This window comes from Protobothrops mucrosquamatus, unplaced genomic scaffold (assembly GCF_001527695.2).
Source record: "Protobothrops mucrosquamatus isolate PMUCROS unplaced genomic scaffold, P.Mucros_1.0 scaffold1784, whole genome shotgun sequence".
Taxonomy (NCBI): domain Eukaryota; kingdom Metazoa; phylum Chordata; class Lepidosauria; order Squamata; family Viperidae; genus Protobothrops; species Protobothrops mucrosquamatus.
The window spans coordinates 138,864-152,861 of NW_015387922.1; positions in this window are offsets into that span (position 1 = coordinate 138,864).

The window sequence follows — 13,998 nt, forward strand, 5'->3', positions numbered from 1 at the left end:
CCCTTAGGGACAGTAGGCTTTGGTATGTCCCAATGGTGGAGTCTCCATCTCCAAGTGCTGGAGAAGGGGCGTTGTCTTACCTGAACGCCTTTTCTCAGCACGGAGATGGAGACTCCACCTCCCTCCCTTTAGGTCATTTGGCCTTGTATCTGTTAGTTTGGTGAGCCACAACGTCTTGCTGTCAGTCAATGGCTACGCTGGCGTCAAAGACTGGAGTCTAGGGTCCAGGACGGGCGTGGCAACTTTGGCTGACTTGATCTGATTGGGCAGGAATACAGTCTACTACCCAATGGTGGAGTCTCCATCTCCGTGCTGAGAAAAGGCGTTCAGGTAAGACAACGCCCCATCTCAGTCAGGCTGTTTGGAAAACAAGAATAATTTACATGTATCTGCAAATTGTATCAATGTATCAATTGTAGAACTGAAATGGCATTTCCCGTCGCCTAATCAAATTAGTGTTTTTCTTTGCCATATGTTGAACGGAAACAAACTACCCTTAAAGATTATGACAGATCAAACTTAAGAGACAGAACACAAGAGATACAATCATAAGGGCTAGAAGGGACCTCAGTGGTCTTCTAGTCCAATCTTCTACTCACAGCAGGATCCTTCACGTTTAATTAGAATCAAGTTAATAAATGATCCAAAAAGCATATAAGTTAAAATGGAAAGTGAGAATTGTCTGACATTTTCTGTGTAACAGAATTTGGGAAAAATGTTCTCTCATTTTTTTCCTCTTGCATTTGAAAATGAGTAGGAATATATAATTTAAGTTAAACACAATCTGTACATTCAATCAAGCAGTTGTAGGCTCAGCTGGGGGGGGGCAAGGTTCTGATATTCATTCAACATACATGTGCTTCATATTGAACATTTGAGATTTGTGATGTCACAAAGTCCTATATAAAAACAACATACCTAACATTTCACCATACATTTTTATTATATTGAAATCCAAAGACAGCTATCCTAGGTAGTCCTCAAGTTACCATCATTCGTTTAGTGACCGAAGTTACAACGGCACTGAAAAAAGTGACTTATAACAGGTTTTCACACTTTCAACTGTTGCAGTACCCCCCTATGGTCATGTGATTTCCATTTATAGCTTCCCAGCTGGCTTCCAGCAAGCAAAATCAATGGGGGAAGCTGGATTCATTTAACGACTATATGATTCACTTAACAACGGCAATGTTTCACTTATCAATTGAGGCAGAAAGGGCATAAAATGGGGCACAACTCACTTAACAACAGCCTTGCTTAGAAATAGAAATTTTGGGCTCAATTTTGGTTGTAAGTCGAGGATTACCTTAATGCAGATTATAATGACTATGCTAAGATTTGCAGATGTTATTTTTTAAATAAGTAAATAGGATGCACATAAAACCTTTCATGCAATCTTACTATAAAGTTGAATTTGACTTATTTTTTTTTTAAAGCAGGGGGGGTGTTCATTAATCCTTTCAAAACTACTATATAATATGGCTGGTTTTTGTTTGATAATATAAATTTATATTCTGTTTGATAATTTCGAATAAAGGTAACATGAAGAGAGATGGCTTTTATTTATTTTGCATTTAATTTGAAGAGCACATTACAATATTTTTCTTAATGCAGTTTAATAAAATCAAGCTCATTTAAGTCATGGGAGTTAAGGAAGTAATTTGTGCCTGCTGCATTAGCTGATAGACCAGGAAACATCAATTCAGATAAAGTTCCATTATAGAACATGGACAGTAAAAACAAATCCATTATTTTTTTATGAAACTCCATTATGCTATTTTTTTTTAAAAAAAAGTATCTGTGAGGATTTTCATTCCTAAGGACAAGTCCATATTAATTTAAGGAGCCAAATTCAGTTTTGAAACAATTATGATAGATAATGAATACATCATGATATGAAACATCTGGTTATAACAGTGCAAAATGGTAATGAAATATGACTAACTGCTATGATATGGTTTGAGGTGGAATACAGGCATATAAGTTCTTTCTACTCATATTTTAAAACTAAAGTGAACTCTGAAATTGGACAATACTCTGGAAGAAAAAAGTACAAGCTACTTTTCTTCATTTGCCCAGAAAATTGCATAGATATAATCTATAGAATTCACAATGGTTGAGTTTTCTGGCAAAACATGCCAGCAACCAGCAAAAAATATCGCAAATCACAGTCATGTGACTGCAGAACATTATCACAAAGCTGATCCACCTGTCATGTCACAGGAAGGAAGAAGTGACCCTTTTTGATAGCCAAGGGTGCTTTATGGGTTGTAAAGATTGTTCCATGGCAGTTGTAACCTCAAATGGTCATAAAACGACTGGTCATTAGTTGAGGAATACCTGTATATTTGTTTTCTGACCTGGCCTACGTTAAACTGCTTAACTACACCTGGAAGTAGTTTTCTGCAACCAGTTGGTTCCTATTTTGTGCCAGGCAATTGTTTGATTTTGATTCTGCATGATATGTGAGCCCAGCCCGTTTAGTTTGTATCGAACCAATAAATTTGAAAAATATAAATAAAGTAAATTGAATAGAATAGAGCTAGAAGGGACCTTAGAGGTCTTTTAGTCCAGCCCCCCCTGCTCAAGTAGGAGAACCGATATTGTCTCAGACAAGTGACTGTCTAGCCTCTTTTTAAAAATCTCCAGTGATGGGAGTGCCCATGATTTCTGGGGGCAAGCTGTTCCACTGGTTAATTGTCCTCACTGTCAGGAAGTTTCTCCTTAATTCCAGGTTGCTTCTCTCTTTGATCAGTTTCCAACCATTGTTTCTTGTCCTGCCCTCTGGTGCTTTGGTGAATAATGTGACCCCCACTCTTCTTTGTGGCAGCCCCTCAAATACTGGAATACTGCTATTATATCTCCCCTATTTCTTCTTTTCTTTAGACTAGCCAAACCCAAGTCCTGCAGGCTTTCTTCGTATGTTTTAGTCTCCATGCCTTCGATCATCTTAGTTGCTCTTCTCTGAATTTTTTCCAAACTCTCAACATCTTTTTTGTGATATGGTGACCAAAATTGGCTGCACTATTCCAGGTGTGAATAATAAACTAAATAAAATAAATAAACTATCATTGATACATATCGTGGCTTAATGCAGAGTGTGGCAACTGTGACAATCTATATGGTTTCTAGCATTTATTTTATAGCTCAGCATCCTGAGGTTGCACCATTGAAATTTGATACTGGGCAGCTTTCTGTAGTATGGGCTTTCATTTTTCTTTCCTCTAAAACAGTGGTGGTGAACCTATGGCACGGGTGCCAGAGGCGGCACTCAGAGCCCTCTCTGTGGGCATGCACGCCGTCGCCCCAGTCCTAGGCCTTCAGCTGGGTTTTATAAAACCTTTTCGCTTTAGGCCTTCGCCGCCATGTGCAAAAAAAAAAGGTTCAATCAATCAGTCAATTTCAACTTCTCGTGGGAAAAAAAAGATCTTGCAAAGTTGAAATTGATTGATTGAACTTTTTAGTCCCACCCAGTCTGCCGTTACCACCGCAGCCATGCCCACCCAATGGCCCACACCCACCCAATTGGCCACATCCAGCCAATGGGCCACACCCACCTGGCACCCGACGATGTATAAGTGGGTTTGGGGTTTCAGTTTGGGCACTCGGACTCTAAAAGGTTCGCCATCACTGCTCTAAAATGATAGAAATGGGAGGCAAAATGTTCCAATTTCCACTCTTATCCACAGACCTAAAATTACACTGCACAGAGTCAGCAGCAAACCCCAATTTCCCTCAATAGCAAACCCCCAAATCAATCCTGCCATTCAGGTCCCCCATTCCCCCCCCCCATTCTCAGATATAAAACCCTCAATAATGCCACCACTTTTTACTTAGAGTAATAGATTCTATTGGTAAAACTTGAAAAGGCTTTGTAATAATTGGCTCTTTGGGCCATTTTAGATTTGTATATCTAAAATGCTACACAAAGCACCCTTTATTCTTGAATCTATAATATGCATAACAGATGGGCCAATTGTGTTCCTGAATAATTTCGTTTTTCTAAGTGTTGGTTGCCATTCCTCATCACTTAACTAATTACTTGGTAACCATGGGGTTGCTCTTTGCACTTGGAGACACTGAAATCCTGCCCAGAAAAACCAATAGCTGCTAATGGTACATTACTTATTTTCAATGCCCTCTGAATTATTTTTGCAGTGTAAAAGTAGCTTTAAAAGGGGGACAGTATTTTTTGGGAAATGGTTCTTCTCTATTTAAAAAGGAAAAAATGTGAGTGTAAATTGCACACAATTTAAATTAGTCATATTTTCTTAATTGAAGTTGGATTAAAAATACACCTACACTAAATAAAGTCCAGGTTTATCACTCTGAGTGTTCATCTTTTTATTAACTTGTTCTTTTTTGCTATAACTATAGCAAACAGCTATAACAGCTGTTCAATTTGTTTTTGCAGAATGCCTTTTTATGTGTATTTGTATATGGATTAAAGAGGTGTAACTATTTTACTACATTTACTGAACACTGGAAGATTTCTTGGATCAGGTTCTTTGCACTGTTGACAGTGAGGTCTACTGGTCAGTTTTTATCCGTTTGTAAAAATAAAGATATTTTTCACTTGTAATGGAGAAAATCTATATGGTTGCTAGGCGTGGAAAACAACTTGATGGCACATAATCAACAGAGATACATCTATGCAGATTCTTCCAACAATGCAATAGTTGTGGGGTTTGTGGCTTTTTTGTTATTGCTGTTGCTGATGGCTTCCCTATCTAGTTTCACAGGCATGGGGATTCCTTGGTGGTCTCTTGTCCAATAAAGCCCAATCTTGTTTCCTTCTGAGACCAGAGAGGGTCCATTAACGATTACCATCTTCTAAAACAAAGAAGAGCTCAGATATTATAAACAGATTACTTGGGAGAATACAGTTTAAGCTCCCATTATTTTTACAAATCCCTTTAGTATCAAACTTAAAGAATTACCTAGGAACACAGTAGTTTTTCAGTATAAGTACTGCTCGGGAATGTTTACATCTGCATGATAAAATGCAGGAATGAAGTTTCCCTATATATGAACTGTATATTCAGAACCACTTTTCAGATATTCAGTATGGGCAGATTAGACATATATTGGGGAAGCTATGATGGTTTCCACCCAAATCTTCTTGTCTGCTGTCAGAATACATTTTTATACTGGCATCCAAAACATACAGCTGACAAGTGTATACTTTCATGTATAGCCTAAGCAGGTTATATATCCTCCTCCTTAATCACCATTGCTTTTTCTCATTTATCTATCATATGATATCTGGGAAAGGGGAAGAAGAGATCACAGATGCTTTGATAGAAGCAGAACCAAACAAGAATATGAACACACACACACACACACACACACACACACATGATCCAAGACAATAAATATTCAGTGGGAAAGTAAATGGGGCTCAAAAAATCACTGCTCACAAAGAATAGAAGCTGTTTTTATTTGACAAGCAGCATGATGCCTACATTAGATACCTCGCTGCTCATCTAAAAACTAATTAGCTTTAGGGTACAGATTAAGGACCTGACCTATTCATCATCCTGACCCCATTTGCAAAATTCTTCTTTGTTACTCAGCCATGTGCAAAACAAAGCAATTCTCATATTTGCATGTAAGACTTGTCTCTTTTGGGAACTAATTGGTATGTGTGCCCATGAGGCAAGCAAGTTCCATTGCTTTTACTCAGCACTGTCATGATACAGTGCGCCTCAACGTTTATGATATGTACTGTATGTAACATAATCTGGTTTATATTTTAGTATATGTTTTAGGAAAGGAGTGTGACCTTTTTTACAGCCTGACATAAATTCGGGGGCCTTCACTTGTATTCTTTGGCTCCATTAGAAAAGGACAATTGTCTCTATTGATTTTTGTAGTTAGCATCTAAGTTATAAGAAGGAAAACAGTAACCAAGATCCATTGTCTTGGATACACAGTTCACAGTTACCGTGATCTTTGACAATGATGTGTTATAATTGCTTCAGGGAGATCTAATTTTGATAGCATGGCTAAGCTCTATTATACACTTGAATGATGTTGGAATACATGATTGCATTTCTCCAGGCAACTCTGTAATGAGAGCAAGTGAGCATGAGATAATTTAATCTGTAATTTCAACAGTCTTTTCTTTAAACCACAGGCAAAAAAAAACAAAAAACAGGTGTATTGTCATACAACACTTTTCCCCATCAATATTCATTGACAACTCTTTTTATTCCCTTACTTCTAAAAGTGTTTTTACAGATTTATATCTGTTAGTTATACTTCTTCCTGAACTGTGAAAGAAATGCTCATTTTTCAAAGCAGTCATTTATTTTAAAATGGTATAAATAAAGATCTGTGACAACAAGGAGCTAAATGTTAATAAGTTGGCAAAAACAGGAGTGTTAATGTCAGTTTCATATAAGAGGATTCCAGCAGTATCATATGCCTTGCCAACTGGAGAGTGACTCAGATGATGTGGAATGAAAAGCTTCATTTAGCTCTTTAAATGTTTATTAACCAAGCTGCTTTATTTGGACAGAGAAGTAAAAAGATGATGCCATCAGTTTTATTATTACAAATAATATGGAGAAGAAGGAACCAGAGCAAATGAATAGTTGCTTATATAAAGAATAATTTGTACATATAATATAGAAAACAAACACTCAGGTATTGTTCTGGTATTTTTTCCCCTTTTATTGTAAATTTATTTATTTATCACATTTACATAGCCACTCATCTCACAGATGTGTCTCTGAGCAGCATACAATAAACAACCAGTTAAAATAAATACAACAATTAAAACAGGTTATTAATTTAGTTAACTATTACTTATTTAATAATAAATTATTAATTCAGACAGTATAAGGAAAACTCTAGGGGTATGTTGTTGGTTTAGATTTGTCTGTAGCTAATGAAGTTAAGAACTGATTGAACCACGAATAGTATGGATGGGACATATGTTATCTGCACTTTATTGCAGTCTTAATTGTACAACAGTTATTTCTGTATGTAATAATAACAACAACAATAGTAGTAGTAGAGTTGGAAAGGATCTGAATGCAATAGGATATCTGTGACAGGGAAAATGGACTTCTTAGATATGACTGAATATATAGTGAAATTAATATGTATATAATTCATATGCAAAGATATGTTAATGCTGATTTTAGTTTCTCCCTCAAATCTGGCTTCTTAAATGGCTGTTGAGTTCCCACACTTTTTGTCAATTCGTCTGGAAGGTTTTATTTTGCTCAAAAGACTTTTTTCCTCGTAATTGGAAATCATTTGATTTGATCTTACATTAGACTCTTCGTGACCTCTTAAGATGATGTATTGGTCTTTTTAGTAATCCCACTTATTTTCTGTGTAATAAATGATCTTTTCAAAATTTAAGTGCCACATTTAATAATCTGTGCAAGCTTTTGATCTTGTTTCGTTATGAGTGAATTCTTAATTATTTGACATAATACTGTGAAGTTAGAAATATTGTGATTATGTCTTTTGAGCAATTGTTACATTTTGAATTTTTTTGATTTAAACTCAACCTGGGTTTTTTATTTTTTGGGAATGAATTCTTATATTACAGATTTTAAAAGGTTATAGAATAGTAAAATACGGCTTTTTACAACCATAACTTAGAAACAGTAATGAATATTTATAAAATCAGATTATTCTTTCATATGGAATCATCTGACATTTATATTTTTTTATTATGGATCTGAAGGTAGCTTTTTTATTAGAGTTTGTAATATCTTTTAAATTATAGAATGATATAGTGGGATTTAATTCTGCTTACAATAAGCAATACTCAGTTTTTCATATTCTTTATATTTGTGTTCTGTCTAGCAATGCATATTTGAAAATTTCATTGTATTCTACTTCTGCTATTGCTGTCATGAAAATATACACATTCATACACATGGATACACATAAACATAGATGTACTTAATGAGTGTAATACTGAGACTATAAACTGCTTGAAGCATTTTATTTTTTACTGAGATTGCAATTTAATAATTATTAATATAGCTTGATGAGGGTAGGATCACACACAGAGAACAAATGTGAGTCCCTTCTTTGCTTCAAGAAGATACCATTGTCTTCATACTTTAATTTATTTATCTTGGGATATTTGTTATTAATCCTAATGAGCTGTGTGCCCTTCATAAATAAAATTCTCTATCTCTGTGTTCGCTTTGTGGGCAAACCTGAACAGCTAAAATTTGAGTGTGGATTCAGTATAATTTCCTTTTTTCACTACAGTAAGATTGGTGATAAAAAAGCCTAACTGAAGAGTGATTCCCGTGAAAAGCCATTTTTGAAATATATTTCTCTAACTGAATAATTATATTCATTACCAAAGAATTTGGTGCTTTTTAAAGTACATTCAGTAAATGCTTCCATAGCTGAGGGTCCACCCATTTAAAAGGAAACAGGATGTGGGTAGAAATTGTAAAGAAAAGGTTTAAGTTAATACTGTACTTCTAAAGGATCTTACTGTTCATTTTTTAACTTATTTAATGTTTGGAAGCAGTTCGACACATGAATGCCTAAAAATGGCAAGAAAACTATTTAAATACTTGAATAAAGTAAAATGTGTTTGTGTGAGCAAACAAATTATGCTTGGCATTATGTCCTAAAGATATTAGAAAAACATGAGATGATTTTCAAATATGCATTAGGAGGAAAGACCGGTTGTCTTGGAGAAGGGGAACTGAGCATTTGAAAGTATCTGGATGTGAAGTCATTTTAATTGGGCTCTAAAGGAAAGCTGGGATTGCTACTGTTGTGCCTTCTCCCCTGCTGCAGAGTGCCCTTGTTGGGGTGACTGTAATTCACCTCAAGGTTTGCAGTAGAGTTCCATAGGTTAGTGGACTTGGTTGACTTCAACCTGCCCTCCCTTGGGCAGAGATTTGGCAGCTCATGAGTTCATGGCCCCCATTACAATCATGGAGTGGGCCCAGGTCATTACAATGGAAGTCACATCTGCTTTTTATCTTGAAGCAGGTGTAATGTGAGTTGAAAGTGTAGGATATTAACATCTGCCCTTTGTTATAATCAGGTCACTTTTGATCCACTCTCAGCATATGCTTGACTGCTGTAAAGAATTTGTGGGACATCTAGAGCAGGGGTGTCAAACTGCCGGCTCATAGGCCGATTGCATCATGCAGGGGCCGTGCCCACCCCAGCTCCGGCAATGCAAAAAAAGTCACGATATGTCGTGACATGTCATGTGACGTGGCAAGTTTGACACCCGTGGTCTAGAGCAGGCATGTCAAACTCGTGATGTCATGTGACGTCATGCGACGTATCGGAGCTTTTTCGCCATTGCCGGCAATGGGGTGGGCGCGGCTCTGGTATGATGAAACCGGCCCACGGGCCGGCAGTTTGACACTCCTGGTCTAGAGGATAAAATTGTTTGGATTCTCTGTGTGGTCACTAATTGAAAAAAATCTTAGGTGATTGAGATCATATCTTGCAAAGTTATCTGGGATGAATTTGTGCCAACTGTTTTCAAACAAGTGGAAAGAGTTCTCTGTAACACCAGCTGTGCCATCAATAGCTTGGCCCCTTTTCCTGGTTAGTGTTGATGTAAAGCTCCTAGAAAGATAATAGACTAGGATTGGGTGGTGGTGAACACTCTGCTTCCTACTGAAAAAGGCAGTAATAAATTTCCTCAAGAAGCCATCCCTTTTTGACACTGATGACACAGTGATGGGTTGTAGTTGCCGAGAGGTCTGGGGGAAAATGATTAATTGGAATTGCGAACATTATGGATGACCTATGGTGGAATTGGGAGGAAGGCAGTATGACATGCCTTGACTTGATCTTTCAGTAGCTATCAATTATGGTATCCTTCAAGATAATCTGTCCAGAAGGCTGGCAGTGATCTTTTAATCTTGTTAGCGCTTTGGAGGTCTATAAGCTGCTTGGAATCAGACATAATAGGAGCAGCATATATAATCCCAATTAAATGTGGAGAAATAAAATTAGTTACTAGAAATGCAAAAAAATACATATTCTTCCCTTTTCACTCATGAATCACGTGAAGAGAACTTGGCATCATTAGAAGATAATGTGACCCTATCAGTGACCTCAAACCCCTACTATGTTTATTAAGTTTTATGGTTTCATTTTATGAAAACTCAAGTATTTAGAATAGTCCTTCTCTGTAAGAGATTAGTTTGGGCATCTGGTTAGAGGTTTTGTTGTATTTTCTGACTGCTTGTGAGATAGAGGGAAGGGTGTGTCCGAGAGAAAATAGGTCTTTTCACAGACTTGGATTTTAAGCTGTTCTTTGCTTCAGCTCTGTCCATAAAACAATTTATGACATAACAAAAAATGTCATAAAACATTTCCTATGTGTTTGACTGTACTACGCATGAGCCATTTTCAAGGCAGATAATCTCTGAATGTTTTCCATCTTTTCCAATAATGGCAGTGGGTTGGAGGTTGTTGAAGATATCTGGTAAGGCAATATCTCTGAAAAGATGGCCCAATAGGCCATGGGTTAATAGTATTTATTTGTTTTCTTTTATCATTCTAACAGTGTTAGTTGTGAGCATGCAGTCTGTGCTGTAGTTCGTTGAGACAACTGTAGTAGGTTGGGTTTATACAACAGGCTAATCTATAAGTCAGTTGTAAGTCACAGTGCCACAACCTACTATATTCCAGAGACAAATTGCATGCTGATTAATATGTCATATGAATTCAGTCTTTAAGATGACTTGATTAAAAAAGCCACTGGTTTCATTTTGTTCTAATTGACCCTTTATAGGGTAAGGAGGTAGGACGTGGTATGAAAATGGTAGTTCTCAATAAACAACAGAAGAAAGCTGGTGCTTGTTTATTAGTTTGAGGGGAGTCAGGGAAAGGAAAGATGATTCTTCTTCAGAATAATGGTTTTGAACTTGTGGCACACTACAAACAAACTTTCAACCCTCATTTGGAGGGTCTCTGGTAACACATGAGCAAATGCAGGTCAGCCTGCACTCTTTGAGCATCCAGTCATGCTCCCATCTGCTTTCACAATTTTTGTCATCGAGTATCTCAGCCAAACTAGCAGTATCATACAGTGTCCTGCCCCTTCCTCCATACGGGTGGCCCTTTCCTCTAAGACAGGGGTGTCAAACTCGCAACATCACATGATGTGTCGCGACATATCATGATTTTTTTTCTATTGCTGGCAATGGGGTGAACGTGGTTTCGCCATGACACATCTGGTCCGCGGGCCGGCAGTTCGACACCCCTGCTTTAAGATGTTATCTCCTCCATGAGAGTCTATGGGCTTCTGGCCTTGTATCACATGATGGAGGCTTGGTTAAGGGTCAAGCAGATTTCTCTGGTGCTGCACGTGAGAGAATGTTGTTCTGTTGTTCATAGAGGGTTGCATAGCTGTTCATATGCAAATTCATATGCCTGCAAATTTTGACATTCTGGCTAGGGGCACTCAAACAGCAAAGCACAGAACAGGAAGTCGGATGAACCAATCAGCACACAGGATGCGTATCTCCATACAACATGCAGTTAGGATTTGTGAGGTGTTTTCATTGGCTCATCTGCAGGCATCTGCAACCTGCAGTTACCCATCAGTTCCTTCGCCGCATAGGTATGTTGGGGGCAACTCTGAACCTTTCGTCTTTCATGCCTGCTGTGCTGCAAATCCTGCTAGTTTCCTTCCTTCCTTGGGACTGCCACTTTCCCCCTGAACACCACACTGGTGAGACTGTTCAGAATTGCCCAACGGGTGAAGCCTAGCTCAGAAGCAATGGTGGATATGGACTCGTTAGCTCTGGCCTCAAAACTGAGACTTCCATTCCATCAACATCACTGACATGATGTACCAGGAAGAAAGACTAGTCTTTTTTAGTAACCTGAGGAAAGTAAGAGAATTACAACATAAACTGATGAAGGAAATATTAGTATCTTCAATGGATAAAAAGGCCCTAATTCAGAATGAAGAGGTGTTGATTAAAACTGAATTTGAAAAACTGTATAGTGCTTTGGAAACAAGAAAGAAAGAGCAGCTTGAAAAACTTGAAGTATAGGAAGAAAGAAAAGTAAATGAGCATCTTATAAGGAAGAATATGAAAAAAGCTTACGAGAAAGCAATTGAAAAATGTTCTGATTGTGAAAAGTTTTTAGATGAGTGTTATCCCCAACATTTCTTAGATGTTGTACCAAAGAATGAAGACTCAACTTGATCTGATGCATATGGCATCTGGTCATGAAGATCAGCCAGAATGCAAACAAATGCAGCTAGATACCAAATCTGTAATTAAGGATATTTTAGCCATGACTCTTACTAGAGTTAACTTGCTGAAATCTGACATTCCTTCAGGAAATAGTGAAACTTCTATATCTGCAACCCCTGAAAACAAATGGGGAGATAAGAAAATTGTATATGTTCTCTCCAATACCAGGAAAAAATAGTTTGGAAAATGGCAAGAATATTATAACCCGGTATATGTCAGTATCAGCAGCTAATAAATTTTGAAACATGAGTCACAAAGAGCTGTATTATATACTTCTATATTTATTTATATCCCACATTAATTATTTTTACAAATAATTTATTACATAACTTATTTAATAAAAACAATTATGTGAAGGTCATAGTTGAATAGGAATTTGAGCATACTGTATTATTTTAAATTTGCTGTCTAGTGTCCTGATCCTACTCTGATATATTGCTTGTCCTGTAGTTGGTGTTACGACCTCTGTACAGTAATTTTTGTTCTTTTGACATATTGATTTCTTCTTTTTTTCCCAATTTCCTCAAAAGCATGCCACATAGCTTGAACAGTTTGGCCAAATTATGGGCAGGAAGTAAAGGATTATATAGTTATAGTGAGTCACCATTAGCAACAGGGATGCAGGAAAAGAGGGATACACTTGCTAGCCTTTGAATGATAGTGGCTTGCCAAAAATCCTAGAAGAAATGGAAAGCTCAGATGCATTGAGCTACAGTCAAATTTTAACAAATATCTCATTTACTTTGTTGATACTTTTAAAGAACATTTAATTTCATGACAGTGTAAGGTCAAGTGTGTCCAACCTGTGGCCAACAGGCTACATGTGGCCCAGGGTGTCCCACAAGATTGTAAATTTTTAACATTATGACATGATTTATATACATTAACTATATTATATATTTTATATGTGGTCCAAGACAATTCCTTTTCACTCAGTGCAGCCCAGGCAAGCCAAAAGATTGGATACCGATGGTGTTAGGTCCCTTCCCAGTTCCTTGGCATTGTGTTCATGAGTGTACAGTCACTGTTAAATTAAAAAAAACATCAGGTTGTCAGACATTTGCAGAAATTTTTCTTCTCTGGAATTATAAATTATTTAAAGAATCTCCCAGCCCTGTTTGATTGTTTTATGTTCTATTCTTATATTTGCCACCCCGCCTATTTGTATTCAAACATTCCCTCAGAGCATTGCCTACCAAAAACAAAATTTGGGGCCTGTTCCTATTTTTCAAGGCTTTGTTTTTTCAGACATTTCAGTTCTGAAAGGCTTCTAGAGGTTGTATGTACATAAAGAGGAGGGGAGAGTGAAAGACCGGGAAAAAAGCAAGACAGATGGATGGCCCATCTGGCTATTTCACCATCGCAAGTATTAAGTGGCTTGCTTTACCCTACTGATTGGAGATAATAATCTTTCTAGTAAAAGGCAGGAAAGTGATTGAAATGCTATTAATTAATTTATAGTGAATGGAATGATGCATGAGATAGAACATAACATATGTATCTTGATGGTGGTTAGAAGATTATGTGGACTTTTTAAAATTTCCTGTTTACTTTCTTTCCTGCTGTGACAAACTTCAGCCAGTGCAAAGTATCACCATATAGTTTCAAATTGTAACAACAGAGGCTCATTTTAAGTTTGAAATGGACTAATCAGATGGATGTCTGCCTTGTCTCCTGCCTTAGAGAAGGACATATGGCATGGAGAAGGTTAAGAGACGATCCCAGATCTTCTTGTTTATAGCACAATCATCAAAAGCCA